The following is a 20,372-nucleotide window of genomic DNA, read 5'->3' as shown; positions in this document are numbered from 1 at the left end:
TGTGTCATAAGTAAAGGGCCGGCTGGCTTGACCGTTAAAGGGTGCTGTAACCCCCAAAGTACACTCCAGTCCAAACCAAAAAAAAAATAATTTTCTGTGTTTGTGAATTGTGTGCGCAGTAGCCACACGTGCATCAACAAAGTAGTGCCAAGCGTGCGCCTGTCTCATAAGTAAAGGGCCGGCTGGCTTGACCGTTAAAGGGTGCTGTAACCCCCAAAGTACACTCCAGTCCAAACCAAAAAAAAAATATTTTCTGTGTTTGTGAATTGTGTGCGCAGTAGCCGCACGTGCATCAACAAAGTAGTGCCAAGCGTGCGCCTGTGTCATAAGTAAAGGGCTGGCTGGCTTGACCATTAAAGGGTGCTGTAACCCCCAAAGTACACTCCAGTCCAAACCAAAAAAAAAATTATATTCTGTGTTTGTGAATTGTGTGCGCAGTAGCCGCATGTGCATCAACAAAGTAGTGCCAAGCGTGCGCCTGTGTCATAAGTAAAGGGCCGGCTGGCTTGACCGTTAAAGGGTGCTGTAACCCCCAAAGTACACTCCAGTCCAAACCAAAAAAAAAATTATTTTCTGTGTTTGTGAATTGTGTGCGCAGTAGCCGCACGTGCATCAACAAAGTAGTGCCAAGCGTGCGCCTGTGTCATAAGTAAAGGGCCAGCTGGCTTGACCGTTAAAGGGTGCTGTAACCCCCAAAGTACACTCCAAACCAAAAAAATATATATTTATTTTCTGTGTTTGTGAATTGTGTGCGCAGTAGCCACACGTGCATCAACAAAGTAGTGCCAAGCGTGCGCCTGTGTCATAAGTAAAGGGCCGGCTGGCTTGACCATTAAAGGGTGCTGTAACCCCCAAAGTACACTCCAGTCCAAACCAAAAAAAAATTATTTTCTGTGTTTGTGAATTGTGTGCGCAGTAGCCGCACGTGCATCAATAAAGTAGTGCCAAGCGTGCGCCTGTGTCATAAGTAAAGGGCCAGCTGGCTTGACCGTTAAAGGGTGCTGTAACCCCCAAAGTACACTCCAAACCAAATAACAAAATATTTTTTCTGTGTTTGTGAATTGTGTGCGCAGTAGCCGCACGTGCAACAACAAAGTAGTGCCAAGCGTGCGCCTGTCTCATAAGTAAAGGGCCGGCTGGCTTGACCGTTAAAGGGTGCTGTAACCCCCAAAGTACACTCCAGTCCAAACCAAAAAAAAAATATTTTCTGTGTTTGTGAATTGTGTGCGCAGTAGCCGCACGTGCATCAACAAAGTAGTGCCAAGCGTGCGCCTGTGTCATAAGTAAAGGGCTGGCTGGCTTGACCATTAAAGGGTGCTGTAACCCCCAAAGTACACTCCAGTCCAAACCAAAAAAAAAATAATTTTCTGTGTTTGTGAATTGTGTGCGCAGTAGCCACACGTGCATCAACAAAGTAGTGCCAAGCGTGCGCCTGTGTCATAAGTAAAGGGCCGGCTGGCTTGACCGTTAAAGGGTGCTGTAACCCCCAAAGTACACTCCAGTCCAAACCAAAAAAAAAATTATTTTCTGTGTTTGTGAATTGTGTGCGCAGTAGCCGCACGTGCATCAACAAAGTAGTGCCAAGCGTGCGCCTGTGTCATAAGTAAAGGGCCAGCTGGCTTGACCGTTAAAGGGTGCTGTAACCCCCAAACTACACTCCAAACCAAAAAAATATATATTTATTTTCTGTGTTTGTGAATTGTGTGCGCAGTAGCCACACGTGCATCAACAAAGTAGTGCCAAGCGTGCGCCTGTGTCATAAGTAAAGGGCCGGCTGGCTTGACCATTAAAGGGTGCTGTAACCCCCAAAGTACACTCCAGTCCAATCCAAAAAAAAATTATTTTCTGTGTTTGTGAATTGTGTGCGCAGTAGCTGCACGTGCATCAACAAAGTAGTGCCAAGCGTGCGCCTGTGTCATAAGTAAAGGGCCGGCTGGCTTGACCGTTAAGGGGTGCTGTAACCCCCAAAGTACACTCCAAACCAAATAACAAAATATTTTTTCTGTGTTTGTGAATTGTGTGCGCAGTCACCACACGTGCATCAACAAAGTAGTGCCAAGCGTGCGCCTGTGTCATAAGTAAAGGGCCGACTGGCTTGACCGTTAAAGGGTGCTGTAACTCCCAAAGTACACTCCAGTCCAAACCAAAAAAAAATTATTTTCTGTGTTTGTGAATTGTGTGCGCAGTAGCCGCACGTGCATCAACAAAGTAGTGCCAAGCGTGCGCCTGTGTCATAAGTAAAGGGCCTGCTGGCTTGACCGTTAAAGGGTGCTGTAACCCCCAAAGTACACTCCAGTCCAAACCAAAAAAAAAATATTTTCTGTGTTTGTGAATTGTGTGCGCAGTAGCCGCACGTGCATCAACAATGGAGCAGCGCCAAGCGTGCGCCTGTGTCCCATAAGTAAAGAGCCGGCTGGCTCATTTCTTAAAGGCTGGTGTAACCCACAAAGTGCTTTACTCTCCAGCAAAAATAAAAAAATATTTTCTGTGTTTAGCCGCACGTATATATCAAATCGATATAACATAAATGGAGGACCAAACTTTCTCCGATAAAAATAAAATAGAGAAAGATCAAGAACCACTTCCTCCTAGTGCTGAAGCTGCTGCCACTAGTCATGACATAGACGATAACATGCCATCAACGTCGTCTGCCAAGGCCGATGCCCAATGTCATAATAGAGGGCACATACAATCCCAAATGACAAAGTTCAGGATAATGACCTTGAAAAAAACATTTAAATCAGCTGAAGAGAAACGTAAACTTGCCAATATGCCATTTACGACACGGAGTGGGAAGGAACGGCTAAGGTCGATCCCTAGTATGTTCATGACTAGTGGTTCAGCTTCACATGACGATGGAAGCCCTCCTCCCACTAAAAAAATCAAAAGAGTTAAGCTGGCAAAAGCACAGCAAAGAACTGTGCTTTCTAAGAAGATATCACAAATCCCCAAGGAGAGTCCAAGTGTGGGGGTGGTTGCGATGCCTGACCTTCCCAGCACTGGACAGGAAGAGGTGGCTCTTTCCACCATTTGCACGCCCCCTGCAAGTGCTGAAAGGAGCACCCACAGTCCACTTGCTGATATGCAAATTGAAGATGTCATTGTTGAAGTACAACAGGATGAGGATACTGGTGTAGCTGGCGCTGAGGAGGAAGTTGGCGAGGAGGATTCTGATGGTGATGTGGTTTGTTTAAATCAGGCTTCGGGGGAGACAGTTGTTGTCCGTGGGATGAAGAAGCCCATCACGGTCATGCCTGGGCAGAAGACCAAACATTCCACCTCTTTGGTCTGGCAATATTTCTATCCAAATCAGGACAACAACTATCTTGCCATATGTACCATATGTAAAGGTGAAATAAGTAGGGGTAGGGACGTCAACCACCTAGGAACATCCTCCCTTATACGGCACCTGCAGCGCATTCATAAAAAGTTACTGTCAAGTTCAGAAACTTAGTCTAAGACCGTAAGCAGTCCAGGGACACCTAAATCCCGTTGTCCTGTTGGATCCAAGCGCCTGCAAACCACACCGTCAACTCCCTCCTTGTCAATTTCCTCCTTAGTCAGGATCGGAAGTAGTCCTGCAGGCCATGTCACTGGCATGACTGACTCTCCTATACGGGATTCCTCCGGAGGATCCTGCATTGCTACACCTACTGCTGCCGCTGCTGCTGTTGCTGCTGCTGGGAGTCGTTCATCATCCCAGAGAGGAAGTAGGAACACCACTACTTTTACTAAACAATTGACCCTCCAACAGTCCTTAGCGAGGAGGATGAAGTACGACAGCAGTCATCCTGAAGCAAAACGTATAACTGAGGCCTTGACTGCTATGTTGGTGTTAGACGTGCGTCCGGTATCCGCCATTAGTGCAGTGGGATTTAGACAATTGATGGAGGTAGTGTGTCCCCGGTTCCAAATCCCGTCTAGATTCCACTTCACTAGGCAGGCGATACCGAGACTGTACAGAAACATCAGAAAAAGTGTCCTCAGTGTCCTGAAAAATGCCGTTGTACACAATGTCCACTTAACAACAGACATGTGGACAAGTGGAAGGGCAGACTAAGGACTATATGACTGTGACAGCCCACTGGGTAGATGTATCATCTTATGCAGCAATAGCAGCAGCATCACCAGTAGCAGCATCTCAGAAACGCCAGCTCGTTCCAAGGCAGGCTACGCTGTGTATCACCGGTTTCAGTAAGAGGCACACCGCCGACAACCTCTTAGAGAAACTGAGGGAAATCATTGCCCAGTGGCTTACCCCACTTAGACTCTCCTGGGGATTTGTGATATCTGACAATGCCACCAATATTGTGCGGGCATTACATCTGGGCAAATTCCAGCACGTCCCATGTTTTGCTCACACAATAAACTTGGTGGTGCAGAATTTTCTGAAAAGCGACAGGGGCGTGCAGGAGACGCTTTTGGTGGCCCGAAAAATTTCTGCCCACTTTCGCCATTCAGCGACTGCGTGCCGAAGACTGGAGCGCCAGCAAACACTCTTGAACCTGCCCCGCCATCACCTGAAGCAAGAGGTTGTGATGTGGTGGAACTCAACCCTATATATGCTTCAGAGGATGGAGGAGCAGCAAAAGGCCATACAAGCCTATACATCCACCTATGACATAGGCAAAGGAGGGGGTATGCACCTGACTCAAGCGCAGTGGAGAATGATTTCCGTGTTGTGCAAGGTTCTCCAGCCCTTCGAACTTGCCACACGTGAAGTCAGTTCAGACACTGCCAGCTTGAGTCAGGTCATTCCCCTCATCAGGCTTTTGCAGAAGCAGCTGGAGAAAGTGAAGGAGGAGCTAAGATGGAGCGATTCCGCTCGGCATGTGGGACTTGTGGATGAAGCCCTTCATTAGCTTTGCCAGGATTCCAGGGTGGTCAATCTGTTGAAATCAGACCACTACATTTTGGCCACCGTGCTCGATCCTAGGTTTAAAGCCTATGTGGTGTCTCTCTTTCCAGCCGACACAAGCCTGCAGAGGTGCAAAGACCTGCTGGTGAACACACTGTCAGCTGAAGCGGAACGTGACACGTCAACAGCTCCTTCTTCATTTTCTCCCGCAACTGGGGCTGTCAGGAAAAAATGTAGGTATCCTAAGCAACCCGCTGGCGGTGATGCAGGGCAGGCAGGACCAAGTTTGGACATCTGGTCCGGACTGAAGGACCTGGCAACAATTTCTGACATGTCTACTGTCACTACATATGATACTGTCACCATTGACAGAATGGTGGAGGATTACATCGGTGACAGCATCCAAGTAGGCATGTCAGACAGTCCATACCTGTACTGACAGGAAAAAGAGGCAATTTGGAGGCCCCTGTACAAACTGGCTCTATTTTACCTGAGTTGCCCCCCCTCCAGTGTGTACTCCGAAAGAGTGTTTAGTGCAGCCGGGAACCTTGTCAGCGAAAGGCGTAGGAGGTTGCTTCCACAGAATGTGGAGAAGATGATGTTCATCAAAATGAATTATCAGCTCTTCCATGGAGACCAGCCTCCAGAACGTACAGAGGGACCTGTGGTGGTGGATTCAAGTGGGGACGAGTTAATACTTTGTGAGGATGAGGATGTACACACTGAAGAGGGTGAGGAATCGGTGGATGAGGAGGATGAGGATGACATCTTGCCTCCGTAGAGCCAGTTTGTGCAGGGACAGATTAATTGCCAGCTTGTTTTGTGGGGGCCCAAACGAACCAATCATTTCAGCCACAGTTGTGTGGCAGACCATGGCGCTGAAATTATTGGTTTGTTAAAGTGTGCATGTCCTGTTTATACAACATAAGGGTGGGTGGGAGGGCCCAAGGACAATTCCATCTTGCACCTCTTTTTTTTCTTTGCATTATGTACAGTTTGGGGCCTAGTTTTTCAAACTGCCATCCTGTCTGCCACTGCAGTATCACGCCTAGATGGGTCACGTGTTTGTGCCGCCCACTCGTGTCGCTTAGCATAGTCATCCAGCTACCTCGGTGCAACCTTTTGGACATAAAAACACTATTGTGAGGTGTGAGGTGTTTAGAATAGACTGGAAATGAGTGGAAATTAAGGTTATTGAGGTTAATAATAGCATAGGAGCAGAAAAACCTACAAATTCTGTGATTTTAGCTGTTTTTGTGCTTTTTTTCAAAAAAATACAGATCCAAAACACAAAACCCAGAACCCAAAACACGGAAGGGTGGTTTTGGCAAAACCAATCCAGATCCAAAACACGAAGAAAGATCCAGATCCAAAACCAAAACACAAAACACGAAAAGTGGCCGGTGCACACCCCTACCTTAAATACATTTGCAGGTCTACAATGAAACCGTTCAGGATCTGCTAAGACCGTCCTCTGGATGTTTGAACCTTAGAGAGGATCCCTACGGCATCACCAAGATAGAAGGGATTGCAGAGTTCTTCCCCAGCAGTCCTGAAGAGGTGACTATCATTAGTCTGTGCTACCCTTATGCAGCGTCTATGCATCACCACTAGGCATCCCTGTCTATAGTATTATTATTATTATTATTATAATTATTATTATTATTCATAATAATAATATCATCTTTTATTTATAAGGCACCACAAGGATTCTGCAGCACTGAACAAGGGGGAAATGACAATGTTGTCTGCAAAGAACCCATTAATGTGTGAATTAATAAGCAGAGCCCATGACTATGTGATCGCTGGTGTGGTGACCCTGCTTAAGCTATAACACATGGGCAAGTGTCACTTTATGAGTTTTGTGTAACCACGAGAGTGTTGGTGCATCTATATTACTTTCTTTTTCAGGCCATCACATTACTGACTAAAGGGAATAAGCGCCGCTCTAAGGCAACCACAGCTGCCAATAAGAACTCATCCCGCTCCCATGCTGTTGTACAAGTCACCGTAAAGCAGACGAGCAATGATGGAGTGTGCACGGGCCGGCTGTACATGGTAGACCTGGCGGGATCAGAGCGAGCATGTCAGGTACCACTTGTATTTTACATCTCATTATCATTTCTATGTATGTCCCCTGCAATGCCAAAGAGGTAAATATCGTAAGAGTTTGCTACTTTCAGCAGTGTTCATGCTTCACCACTAGACATCACTGTCTACAGAGAGAATATTTGTCAGTCACATCAGTCCCTGGCCCATTGTAGCTTACACTCTAATTTCTCTAACACACACAAACACAGAACCCACGCAATCACAAAGAGGAACATAAAATGTGTTTTCAGGAATATAGAAGGTTACTAAAGTTGCACTAAGCTAAATGCTTTGGTGTTGCACCAGTAAGCACAGATAGGTCTCTTAGAGCATGCCTGGGTGTGTGCCTACTATTCGCTCTAAGGGAACACCTCTGCCAACTGGAGAACAATCTCCAGTTGTGTACTGTGCAAGATTTTGTTCCAGTCCTGCTCTGTACAATGAGGAGCAGTGGTGCACCAACACTATACATATTATGCTAGGGACACCTTCACTCCTCCCAACTCCTCCCCTTCTCCTTTATAGTCTTCTGCTCCTCTGCAAATGCCGCCACCTGGCTTGGTAAAGTTAGACCCTGATGAAAATCTAAGTGCACTCGCACAGAGCCGTAACAGGACATAATTGCACTCTGTGCCACCCCCGCCCCCTGAGCGCACCATGTCATGATGTTGCATGTACTGTATGACATCATTATATTGTGCAGAGGGGCTGTGGTTGGCAGCTCCAATAAGCACAGCGCTGGCTGGGTGACCTCAGGATGCCCGATGGGCTGCTATTTTCCTGTGCATGGTGCCCATCTGGAGTGTCTGCAGGATGTTCTGTGGGTGCTGCAGCAGCAATCCTGGCAGCAGGGTTCCAGGCACCCTGCAAGCCAAGAGCAAGAGCCGTGGGGTCGCATTGGTGGCCCATAGCTAGTTATCACCCTGTTCGCACAAATTGAGACACATGATGAGAGCAAAGCTGCTCTTGCACTGTGCAACATAAATTACATCCATTATGTGTATAATTATCAGAGAGATAAGTAGTCCTAGGATAGTCCTTGTCTTGTATTCTGAGGTTGCATGTAAAGTAAGCTTTTTTCTTTGATTAAAGCTCTTATGAACGTTGTAATTTGTTTTTGCATCTTTTTGTAGTGAAGGAGTTATAACAGAGCCTTTCATGTTTATAGATCTTATTTCTTGTGTTTGTAGTACTCACTAAGCGTGACCTTTCTCCTCTTAGAGCAATGATTCCCAATCTGTTACCAGCCACCTCCCCCTTGCTTACTTACATTTATTTCAGTGACCCCCACCCCTGAGACCTTACTCATAACAAATTATATAAATTTTTGATTAATGTCATTTTGGAATTAATAACATAAACCAGTATCAATTTAATGATACTAATAATAAAATGATTTTTTTTCATAGCTTCAATTAAATTACATGCAGTAAAAAAAGCATTTCAGCCAATATCACTAACTAAAACAAAGGTAAATGAATATCTAATGTCTTGAGACACAATTGAAGTAAATTGTCTAATTAGTTTTATCATACAATAGTTTGTGTTTGAACCACATCCACACTGTGACTGAAGTCAGATGTGTCTTCATTATATTTTCTGTTTCTTTGTCAGACTAAGAACACTGGCCAAACCCTGAAAGAAAGTGGCTAAATAAACCGCTCCCTTCTGGCCCTAAGGAATTGCATCACGGCACTACGCAAGAGACCAGGCAGCCATATCAACTATCGGGACAGCAAATTAACCTGGCTGCTAAAGGTATGAGATATCCTACACACATATGACCATACACCTGTACCTGATGTCAGGGACAGTGATAAGAGAGAAGGGCCCTGTGTGCAGTCTCCGTACAGGTCTCCCCCTTCTCTTACAGGCACATGCCCTAATTATACTCTGGCACTGCACTTTCTCTACTGGGCATGTGCAGAACTCTGGAAATATGGCACGCATGTCATTTTCCCAGTGACTACATTGGTGATTATAGCAGCACTGGCAGAGTGTTAAGTATAAGTTATGGGTGCAGGGTGTGCGGTGTGAGACCACTGGACATGTACACCATATACCCTGCACCCCTTATAGATACACCCAGGGGTGTATTTATAATGGGTACAGGGTGTGCAGTTCAGGGGGGGCCCACACCGCACACCCTGCACCCATACTTTTTTTCATATACTTACATTTCTAAGTCCCATGGAGTAGCGCTACGAAAAATGCCTGGAAAATGGCTTCCGTGGCCATCTTCCTGGCATTTTGTGCATGCGCAGTAGGAAGTCACCTGGGAAAATGGCTGCCATGCCATTTTCCCAGTGAGTAGCTCATGCACAGTAGACTCTGGGCACAGTCTAGTGCCTGGAGGTTATAACTGCTGACGGCAGCCGGGGAGAGAGGAGGGGGCCCCGGATAAGGAGTGAACATTGGCCACCTGCTCTTTTAATATGCCCCTGGATACACCCATGGCTGATGTATAAGTAGCATTAGCCACTTCGTAGATATCTTTTTGGGATACAAGCTTTTAGGAATATGAGACTTTAGTATGCCCTGGTACTAATGGGGTGTGTGCGCTAGTGTATTGGGGTGTGGCCACAGCCCATTTGTAAATGATGAGGCCCTATGGAAAGGGGGTGTGGCCACAGCATCCACGTCGGAACCCCAGGTATCAGGAATATTGCTCCTAACACATTGTTCTGCTGTTTTATCTCAGACAATGGCTGCAATCAACTATGATGTTAGTAATTAGTGCAATCATTTGTTTCTCACAAACATAATATAAAACAATAGTAATAGATCTTTAAACTGCTCATTACAATGTGTAAGGATTCCTCAGTGATCTCTCCTATAACCAGAGCTTTATCTATCATAGGGCGCACTGAGTGGCAGGAGCACACACATCAGCCCTGCGGATGCTGCCTATGAAGACTCTCGCAGCACACTCACCTACGGGAGTAAGGCCAAGCACATCAAAACACTGGTGAGCAGCCCCCAAGCGGTAACGGCATTTTTATCTATGCTACTGGGTATAACTGTGGTGGATCAAGGGATTTATTATTAAATAAAACAAACATTATGAACATACAAAATCAGTTTTATTAGAATATTGGTTGGAATGTGATCTTTTGCCTTCTATTAGAACTTCACCTGCAACTTAAAATATGTTTAAAATATATACTACAATCTCAATCAGTCATAAAAGCTACGTCTGTGGTATTACATGTCTGTGTGAGAACACATGGGTTATCCATCCATAATCTCCTGTCTCCCTGTTTTCTCTGAGTGTGCCGGTGCCCAGTAACTAACTCTCTACTGTTCACCCTTCCTCCTGCAGGTGGAGAGGAACAGTGTGTGTGCCCCCACAAAATCCCTGAGGCTGCAAGAGAAGACAAAGTGCAGCTGAAAGACCCTCGTCCTCCAGGTATTCTTGTTTCTTATAATGAAAAGATTGAGGGGTCTGTTTATCATAGTTGTGGACTAACAATCTGCATCACCACTTACCGCAGCAATACAAATTGTAGTTACACCACAAGTTACCATGCTGGGCGTTTGGGAGGTATGTACATATTCTGGTCTTTACAGTTGCAGATTAGGCTAAAAAAGCAACTGACCCAGGAATAATAGGAACAAATAGGCAGTGGCATCACAAGGGGGGTGCGGGCCGCACCTGGCTGTCATCTGCCGAAGGGTGACACCAAGGTGCAGACTCCCCCTCAGTGACAGTAGCCGGGTGCTGCACTGTAGTATTAAGTGCAGCCCTCAGCTCCTGACACTGTGATGGAGTAGGCACTGCACACAGGATAAGGAAGTCCGCACTTCCTGCACCCCCCTCAGTAAAAAGCAGCACTGAACAACAGGGTTCGGGCCGCAAGGCCATGCCCCCTCCCATGAGGCCATGCCGACTGTTCACAAGGCCATGCCCCCTTTTCGACAGCGCGCACAGCATCCCTCCCTGCACCAGGTAACAATTGAAGCAAAACATATAACAGACATAGTAGTAACTGTACTGTTCCTATATTCTTTTCCACAGAGCCAGCCCATAAGGACCATAAGGACAAAGCCCCCAGTTGCAGTAACACTGGTTCTATGAGTAAGTACATTGTGCAGATATTGCATGAACAATATGTAACAAAATGATTTATGGATAGAAATGTAAAATTATGAAAATTAGTGTAATTTATAGATATGAATAGATTGTGATGAAGTATTTTTTTTTATCTATTACTATATAAATGTTAATCATAACTCAGCATAATATATAGCAATGAGTACATTGTTATATTATACTAATCTTAGGTATTGGTACATTCTTATAGAGTCCTTTAGGTGCAAATGTGTCTGTTTTCTCTTTTTAGGGTTTTGCTGCCTAAATTGTTATCCATGGTCCCTATGCCAAGAAAAGACCTGGCAATACCTGAGCCAGTGGTTCCCATGCCAAGAGAACACCTGGCAGTACTTGAGGCCGTGGTCTCCATGCCAAGGAAACACCTGGCAGTACCTGAGCCCGTGGTCTCCATGCCAAGAGAACACCTGGCAGTACCTAAGGTTCTGGTCCCTATGCCAAGAAAACACCTGGCAGTAGCTGAGGCCGTAGTTCCTATGCCAAAAAAACACCTGGCAATACCTAAACCTGTGGTCCCCATGCCAAAAGAACACCTGGCAATACCTGAGGTAAGTGCTATCAGTATCATTGTGGTTACTTACCTTTTCTTATGTCCTAATATTTATATATCTCTTTGTCATACAATGTAATGCTTATTACACTGACATTTACATCCTATATTACTACATAAGCGTCACAATTTATACACAATATGAGAATGGAAAATAGGTTCTCCTTGGAGTCCTTTAGGTGCAAATGTATCTGTTTTTTCTTTTTAGGGCTTTGCTGCACAAACTGCCCCATGTGGTCCCCAAACCAAAAAAACCTGGCAGTACATGAGCCCTTGGTCCCCATGCCAAGAAAACACCTGGCAGTACCTGAGGCCATGGTCCCCATGCCAAGGAAACACCTGGCAGTATCTGAGGCCGTGGTTCATAAGCCAAAACACCTTGCAGTACCTAAGCCCGTGGTCCCCATTCCAAGAACACACCTGGCAGTACCTCAGGTAAGTGCTTTCAGTGTCATTATGGTTACTTACCTTTTTTAGGGCTTCGCTGCACAAACTGCCCCATGTGGTCCCCAATCCAAAAAAACATATGGCAGTACATGAGCCCGTGGTCCCCAAGCCAAGAAAAGACCTGGCAGTATCTGAGGCCATGGTCCATAAGCCAAAACACCTTGCAGTACCTGAGCCCGTGGTCCTCATTCCAAGAACACACCTGGCAGTACCTCAGGTAAGTGCTTTCAGTGTCATTATGGTTACTTACCTTTTTCTTATGTCCTAGTATTCATATCTCTTTGTCATACTATGTAATACTTATTACACTGACATTTACATCTTATATTACTCCACAAGTGTCACAATTTATACAAAATATGAGAAAGGAAAATAGGATTCTTGTAATACAAATGATATTGCAAAAACAAAGACCATTTTAATTGTAAATTAAATAAAAATAATTGCTAGTGGATGTCCATGCTCGCGATTTAATTCAAAGCGATGATGAATAGCCCAGGGAGGGAGCTCCCAGAGCTAATCAATTCAACCTGATGTTTGGTCTGACTAAAGTAATTCTTCTCCCACACTCCTGGAGTTGCGAGGTAAAATCCGACAACAGCCTCACGGCCAGCACTTTAGTCGGAGAATGCCAGTTCTCGCAACTAAACACCCATATTAACTTACGAGAACTGGCATTCTCTGACTTAACAGCATGCTGAATTGAATCGCAGCCAATAAGATTTAGCTAAATATATTCTGTAAAACTAAGAAATGTGAACAAAGGCATGAAACACCTCTAAATAAAACTAATAAAACAAATATATTCCAATTATATATAATATATCTAGTCATTCTTTGTAGTATTATAGAATTAAATACTAAAATTCTATTAGAAATTCATCTGCCAATTAAAATATGTTATTAATATATACTACAGGCTCAATAAGTGATAAAAGCTACACCTGTGGTATTACATGTCTGTGTGAGGACACATAGGTTACCCATCCATAATCTCCTGTCTCCCTGTTTTCTCTGAGTGTGCCGGTGCCCAGTAACTAACTCTCTGCTGCCCACCCTTTCTCCTGCAGGTGAAGGCGCACCATCTGAGTCTGGCCCACAAGTTCCCTAAAGGCGCCAGAGCAATCAATGTTCAACTGAGACTCGTCCGCCAGGTATTCTTATACCATGTAGTTAAAAGTTTAAGGGGTCTGTTTATCATAATTGTGGACTAACAATCTGCATCACGGTTTATCGCAGCAATATAAATTGTAGTTACCCCGCAGGTTATCATGCTGGGACAGTTGGGACGTGTGTACGTATGCTGGTCTATACAGTTGTGCAGTACTTATCTACTGTATGTTACTGGGTATAACTGTGGTGGAACAAGGGATTTATGGGGACACAAGTTCCCATGCCAAGAAAACACCTGGCAGTACCTGAGGCTGTGGTCCCCATGTCAAGGAAACACCTAGCAGTACATGAGCCCATGGTCCCCATGCTAAGAAAACACCTGTCAGTATCTGATGCCGTGGTCCATAAGCCAAAACACCTGGCAGTACCTGAGGCCATTGTCCCCATTCCAAGAACACACCTGGCAGTACCTGAGATAAGTGCTTTCAGTGTCATTGTGGTTACTTACCTTTTTCTTATGTCCTAGTATTCATATCTCTTTGTCATACTATGTAATACTTATTACACTGACATTTACATCTTATATTACTCCACAAGTGTCACAATTTATACACAATATGAGAAAGGAAAATAGGTTTCTTGTAATACAAATGATCTTGCAAAAACATAGACCATTATAATTGTAAATTAAATAAAAATAATTGGTAGTGGACAAGTCTGTGGCCACGATTCAATTCAAAGTGATGATGAATAGCACAGGGAGGGAGCTCCCAGAGCTATTCAATTCAGCCTGATGTTTGGCCCGATTAAAGTAATTCTTCTCCCACCCTCCTGGAGGTGTGAGGAGAGTTTCGACAACAGCCTCGCGGCTGGCACTTTAGTCAGAGAATGCCGGTTCTCGCAACTAAACACCCATGTTAAGTCACGAGAACCAGCATTCTCCGACTTAACAGCATGCTGAATTGAATCGCAGCCAATAAGATAAACAAAATATATAAGACTAAGAAATAGGAACAAAGGCATGAAAAACCTCTGAATAAAACTAGTAAAACAAATATATTCCAATTATATATAATATATCTAGTAATCCATTGTAGTATTATAGAATTAAATATTAAAATTATATTAGAAATTCAGCTGCAAATTAAAATATGTTAATAATATATACTACAGGCTCAATCAGTGATAAAAGCTACACCTGTGGTATTACATGTCTGTGTGAGGACACGTAGATTACCCATCCATAATCTCCTGTCTCCCTGTGTACTCTGAGTGTGCCGGTGCCCAGTAACTAACTCTCTGCTGTCCACCCTTCCTCTTGCAGGTGAAGGTGCACCATCTGAGTCTGGCCCACAAAATCCCTGAAGGCGCCAGAGCAACCAATGTTCAGCTGAGACTAGTTCTCCAGGTATTCTTGTACCATGTAATTAAAAAGTTAGGGGGTCTGTTTATCATACAGATGGGTGATCTTACATCTAGCCTCCTTGCGTCTTAAACAGCCCTTCTAGTCGCGCCATGCTGTGGCGTGACTCAGTATCGCCGAGCGAATTTTGTGCATCTTTTTATCTTCAAGTGTCTTATTTAGACAGTGATGTGAATAGATAGTACAAGCATCTTCTGCTGATTAAAATGATATGCAGCATGTTCTGTGAGCGAGTGCGGGTGTATCTGCAGGTGACACTGTAACGCTACGTTACAGTGTCAGCGGCTGTAACACTGTAACATAGCATTTCGCATGCAGATACACCCGCAGATGCACAGAGAACATAGGCATGCTGCATATCATTTAAATCAGCAGTAGATGCTTGCGCTATCTATTCACATCACTGTGTGAATAAGACACATTTGAAGGTACAAAGTCGCACAAAAGATGCTCGGCGCTACCAAGTCACATGGAGCTCCCGCGTTATGTGTGGCGCGACTTGTAGCGCACGCAGGATAGATGTATGTGGATATATCTGTAGTTGTGGACTGACAATCTACATCACAGCTTATCACAATACAAATTGTAGTTACCCTGCAAGTTACCATGTTGGGACGTGTGTACATATTACAGTTGTGCAATATTTAAAAAAAATAAAAAGGCTGCCTTGGGGTATGCTATAATGCAGTGTATATTGCATAGGACTGGAATGCAGATTAAGCAAAGGAAGTGACTGGCCTGGGAACAATAGGAACAAATAGTGGTTTATACTTACAAACTATAATTCATTGACTAACTCATGCAAATCATATACCAGACACAATAGTAACTGTACTATTTCTGCATTCTTTTTCATAGGACCGGACTGGAAGGACAACAGGCTCAGTTCCAGGGACATTGTTCTTATGAGATGCACGTACGTACTTTGTGCTGATATCGCATGAAGAATATGTAACAATGGGAATTATGGATAAAAAATTTACATAATGAAAAATAGTGTAATTTATAGATACTGTAAGAATATATTATTATGAATTATTTTTAGCTAGTTCTATTTAAATGTTAATCATATACCATAATACAGGGCCGTAACTAGGGTGGTGCGGCCGCTGCCTCTGCACAGAGTTCAACATACCCTGACGGTGGAACCAGCTGCCCGACGCAATCTTTATTTGCCACTGGGCACCCAGTGCTATGTATTAGTAGCTATGTGCCCGGCTACTTTACTGCAGCAGCAGCCCTGCCTGTCACTCTCAGGTTGCTCCAACTCCAGACCCGTCAGCAGGGAAGGGAGAAGAGCAGTTTGTTAGAAGATGGAATGGGCACACAGGGGAAAGCAGTAGTGGCAGGCAGCATGAAAGTATCCTACATAGAAGGGCCCAGTGTGAGCGTCACTTTGACACACTGGACTCCAGTGCACAGTCACAGCAGGTATATAGGTTCTAAATATCAAAGTGCCCTCATACTGATATTTAAACCATTTTAACTTAGTACTTTAGACCATGGGGATATTTTTCATCTACACAGCAGATTTCATATCAGTAATCTCATTTAAGGACACTACTACCAGCCTCTACTATTAGGAAATGGTGTTCTACAGAGAATACTATATTTTGTTCAATTGTGTTCTTCGAGCTATATACATATCTTCCAGCATTTAAACACACAAAATGGGGACAAACAATATTAACAGCCAAGAGCCCCAGGACCAGACTGGTACAGTACCATTTGCCATGGCCCCTCCAGTGTTGCAAACTATCAGTAATATCAAAATATGGCATGGTTACGGAAGGGGGTGGTTGGGGCGCCGATGCTTCTTTCTTCTCGCACAGGGCACCACAATGTCTAGTTACGGCTCTGCCATAATATCTAGTTATGGATCCCATATATATACTAAACTTTGTATCTCAGTAACTATCATAGAGCATATCACATTTTATTTAAAATGTCATTGTAATATAACTACAGTCAGGTCCATAAATATTGGGACATTGACAGAATTTTCATATTTTGGCCTCTATTCACCACCACAATGGCTTTGAAATGAAACAAGCAAGATGTGCTTTAACTGCAGACTTTCAGATTTAATTTGAAGGTAATTACATCCAAATCAGGTGAACGGTGTAGGAATTACAATGGTTTCTATATGTGCCTCCCACTTTTTAAGGGGCCAAAAGTAATAAGACTATCAACTCAAAAGCTATTTCATGCACAGGTGTGGGCTATTCCCTCGTTATTTCATTATCAATTAAGCAGGTAAAAGGTCTGGAGTTGATTCTAGGTGTGACATTTGCATTTGGAATCAGTTGCTGTCGACTCCCAATATGAGATCCAAAGAGCTGTCACTATCAGTGAAGCAAGCCATCATTAGGCTGAAAAATCAAAACAAACCCATCAGAGAGATAGCAAAAACATTAGGTGTGGCCAAATCAACTGTTTGGAACATTCTTAAAAAGAAAGAACGCACCGGAGAGCTCAGCAACACCAAAAGACCCGGAAGACCATGGAAAACAACTGTGGTGGATGACAGAATAATTATTTCCCTGGTGAAGAAAAACCCCTTCACAACAGTTGGCCAAATCAAGAACACTCTCCAGGAGGTAGGGGTATATGTGTCAAAGTAAACAATCAAGAGAAGACTTCACATGATTGAATATAGAGGGTTCACCACAAGATGTAAACTATTGGTGAGCCTCAAAAACAGGAAGACCAGATTAGAGTTTGCCAAACAACATCTAAAAAAGCCATTACAGTTCTGGAACAACATCCTATGGACAGATGAGACAAAGATCAACTTGTACCAGAGTGATGGGAAGAGAAGAGTATGGAGAAGGAAAGGAACTGCTCATGATCCAAAACATACCACCTCATCAGTGAGGCATGGTGGTGGTAGTGTCATGGCGTGGGCATGTATGGCTGCCAATGGAACTGGTTCCCTTGTATTTATTGGTAATGTGACTGCTGACAAAAGCAGCAGAATGAATTCTGTAGTGTTTCGGGCAATATTATATGCTCATATTCAGTCAAATGCTTCAGAACTCATTGGACGGCGCTTCACAGTGCAGATGGACAATAACCCGAAGCATACTGCAAAAGCAACCGAAGAGTTTTTTAAGGCTAAAAAGTGGAATGTTATGCAATGGCCAAGTCAATCCCCTGACCTGAATCCAACTGAGCATGCATTTCACTTGATGAAGACAAAACTGAAGGGAAAATGCCCCAAGAACAAGCATGAACTGAAGACATTTGCAGTAGAGGCCTGGCAGAGCATCACCAGGGATGATACCCAGCGTCTGGTGATGTCTATGCGTTCCAGACTTCAGGCTGTAATTGCCTGCAAAGGATTTGCAACAAAGTATTAAAAAGTGAAAGTTTGATTTAGGATTGTTTAGTTTGTCCCATTACTTTTGGCCCCTTAAAAAGTGGGAGGCACATATAGAAACCGTTGTAATTCCTACACCGTTCACCTGAATTGGATGTAATTACCCTCAAATTAAATCTGAAAGTCTGCAGTTAAAGCACATCTTGTTTGTTTCATTTCAAAGCCATTGTGGTGGTGAATAGAGGCCAAAATATGAAAATTCTGTCAATGTCCCAATATTTATGGACCTGACTGTATATTTCTGTATAATAATATAGAATAACTGATAGTATAAAATGAGAAGGACAATGTCCAAATTAGAGATGAGAGAGATCGGTTTTACTCGGTTCTTTTCGTCAAAATTATCGCAAGTTCGGATTAGTTCGGATTTATTTTATTGGCTAACCAAAACACGTGATAGCAGGTAGCCAATAAAATGCCATTTTTGAGACCCGGACATATCTGAGTAAAACGGAACCCGCACATCTCTAGTTCAAATGAATTGAATCAGCCTCATTAAGTTGTATAAAGTTCTCATGGAGTCATTTAGGTACTATGGTGTCTGTTTTCTCTTTTTAGGAGTTTGTGGCATAAATTGCGCCCCGCGATCTCTATGCCAAGGAAACATCTGGCAATACCGTAAGTGCTCTCAGTGTGGCTACTTTCACTTTCCTTATGACCTAGCATTTATATGGGTTGGGTACGGGATGCCAGCACTTGGGTTCCCAGGGGTCAGAATCCTGATACAGGCATCCGGGCAGGATTAGAATACTGACACCTATCGGGAAAGTATCCTCACCCTGCCCCTCCCTCCTTGCACCCTAACCCTAACCTTCCCCCTAGTACCTAACCACTAACCCTCCCCCTACCCCACTATCATCAGGATGCCTGCGCCGGGATTCTGACTGGTGTCGGGATTCAAGCGTTGGCATTCTGAGCCCTGGCATCCCAACTGCCGGGATTTAAACTACATCCCATTCATACATCTATTTGTCATACCAATGTAATTCTTATTACACTGACATTTGCATCTCATATTACTCCTCGTGTATCATAATTTATACATCTATTTGGAGAAAGGAAAAATAAGTTTCTTGTAATGGAAATGACCGGGCAGAGACTTAGGGCCTGATTCATTAAAGATCGCTATTGCAATTGCAGCTCCGTAATCGCACGCAGGTCTGCTGTGAAAATATGCTAATGAACGCTATCGCCATACCGTCGCACTGCCAGCATAGACTCCCACTGCCTTCCACTACCGCTATCTCACATCCGTAATACCTTGCACATAAACATTGGTAACATTGAGTACCATCGATCCTTCACACAGAATTACAGCAGCCCTGACCTTACTTAGAAATTTCTAACTACGTTGCACACAGTGAGTACACAAGCTGTGTATGCAATCGCAATGGCTAATATATGTACCCCCCTGTAACGACATTCAAACAGACATGCCTCCATTTCTCCGACCACCCCCCTCATCACCACCCCCAAATGCTCACTGCCTGTCAATCACTCTGCGTGGTAAGGTCTCACTAGCAGGGCCCTCCTTCCTTTTGGCTACTATACTAATAAGAGTCAATTCTGGTCAATATTGCGGATCTTAATTTCTCCATAACTGTAACTATATAAGCATGTGTATTGCAAGCATAAATATATACTATATATATATATATATATATATATATACACAGATTCCAAAATAGCTGGCTCTCGGGACAAATTTAAATTAGTGCCTGGGTGCCCTCTTTGTGTATCTCACATACACTATATAATGTTCCAATCTTACAGCGGCACTCCTAGGACTTTGCACAATGTTAGAAAAAAACTGCAGACACGCGGATCAAAACTATGTTTATCTGCGTGTCTGCAGTTGTTTTCTAACATTGTGCAAAATCCTTGGAGTGCCGCTGTAAGATTGGAACATTTTATATATATATATATATATGTGGGTATATGTATATATATTATATATATATAATATATATATATATATATATAAAGCAGAACTTAGTATATCAATAACAATTCTTCAGTATACACAGGTGTAGTTATATAATATGTGAACTAATACACCATAAGAGACAGTTTATAGTCAGGTCTATTAGGATAGTGTCTCAAATACTCAGGAGAACCTCCAGATGTTGCTTACACTTTATCATTACATACTTTTCATTACAATTCTTTGGGGAATTGTATTCTGGTTAAATTTTTCCTTTCATTGCTGTTAATTTTTAGGATATTCTCACTATTGTTAAAACATAAACGTTTAATTGATGATCGGAAACTTTAATTGATTTCCTTTTAGATCAAGACTACAGCTCATTGTAGGGCATGTTCTGTCATCCATCTGGAATGTGCCCAGAGAAGATGATGAAAAGATCCGCTTGGGCCAAGGCCGTCACCTTGCTGAAT

Source organism: Taudactylus pleione, unplaced genomic scaffold, assembly GCF_031769625.1.
Source record: "Taudactylus pleione unplaced genomic scaffold, aTauple2 ptg000053l, whole genome shotgun sequence".
Taxonomy (NCBI): Eukaryota; Metazoa; Chordata; class Amphibia; order Anura; family Myobatrachidae; genus Taudactylus; species Taudactylus pleione.
This window is presented reverse-complemented; position numbering follows the sequence as displayed.